Raw genomic sequence first — 1,713 nt, forward strand, 5'->3', positions numbered from 1 at the left:
TTGCAAAGTACAACTTTTTTTATATTTTTACAAAAAAAATTTAAAAAATCGGTAATGATTGTTCGTTATCTTTGAATCTACAGGGCCTAGCAAAAAGTGTTGTATGCACAGTTTATAGAAAATTTTATTACCTTTTAAAAGCTTCAAACCGTTTTGGAATTGCTTAATTCGTTCTTGAGATATATATGATAAAGTGGACCCAATTTTTTTTTTTTTGCAAAAACGGTAAATTGCAAATATCTCAAAAACGGTACCATAGAATTAAAAATAACCTTGATTTTCGGAATCAGGGGGTGATTTTACATAAGAATTTCATAACGGCGTTTCTGGTAAAGAGAAAAAGTTGAAATTTGTGGTCCAGTGTAATTGTAGCCCCTGATGACGATCTCCGTAGGAGATTGAAATTTATTGGGAAAAGGACGCATTTTCATGTGTATTAATACAAAAACACCTTGACCTCAAGCTGGCATTAAAAAGGATTGTTTGATTATAATCAAAAAGTCACAGCAAATAGATACATATTCAAAATTTTTTTTTCGAGATTCTAATTAAAAAGTTTGCAATATAGATGGAGCCTTGCAGAATTTGTTTAAGTTTTTCACAAGGTCTGATCGAAATCCTGAGATCTACCACATTTTTTGAAATCTACCACATTTTTTCCAGATTCTACCACACATAATCTCTTTAGGTCCGATCACTGTATATCGGTGCAATGCGCAAGGTGCAACGAGCTGTAGTCACTCATTTCGGTATGTGTGCCATTTCGGTACGTATGGTATTTTTCTTCTTGTTTACATTTACTACTTATAGCTGTAACACAATACCGGCGAACGGAACTCACCACAGCGAAATTTGCTCTGTCAAAATTAGATCACCCGTAAGCATATCAAATTGAACACAGTCAATCAAAATGCGAAGTTCGCTCGGCGGCGTTTCCTGGCGATAGATTTATTTGTATTTGTATTTGTATTTATTTGATTTTTTCCCCAGCACAACAATTTAACAAAATTATATCACAGTGCAAGTCAAGATAAAATAAAGTATGTAAATCTTACAGATTGATATTATAATCTTAAATTGCATATATAACTAAGTCTATGAACTAAGAATAGAATTTATGTAATATTGAAGTAACCAAAATTTTGGGAAATTAATAATTAGGTTTGAAGAATAACAATAAAAGGAAAAGAAAAGAAAACAGGACGAAGAAAGAAAAAGATATTAATTTGAATAAGTTATAAATTTTTTTAGAAATAAAGCGTTTGGTTTCAGTATTGTTTTATCAAGAAAAACGTTTTTTTAATTTGTGAGAAGTATTGAAATTTTAAAGTAAAAAGAAAATGCATGCGCAAAACGAAAAACAAAATTCAATAAGTGCTTACCCTATGAGCGAGAGATATGTACATATCAATGGAATATACATTTGGAGTCATAAATGAGTCTTTAAGGAGTCCCATTTCGGAGCCTTTACGCTCATAATGAGCTCATTTAAGAGCCCGAAATTAGTGTGGTTTCCTTCCTCCGAAGGTCGACTTATATGAGCTTAAATTCATACATCAAATGAGCCTCCAAATGACACATATTGGACTCTTCTTGGCTTCATAAACGGCTCATTTTAAACTCTTTTTAAAGCAATTTTTGGCCTCATATATGAATCGTTTCAGAGTTTTTTTGAGGCTCTAAAATTTGTCTTATAGTCCTCATAAATAACTT

This window comes from Rhagoletis zephyria, unplaced genomic scaffold, assembly GCF_001687245.7.
Source record: "Rhagoletis zephyria isolate East Lansing unplaced genomic scaffold, Rhagoletis_zephyria_1.1 Rzeph_scaffold_03969, whole genome shotgun sequence".
In the NCBI taxonomy this organism is placed as follows: Eukaryota; Metazoa; Arthropoda; class Insecta; order Diptera; family Tephritidae; genus Rhagoletis; species Rhagoletis zephyria.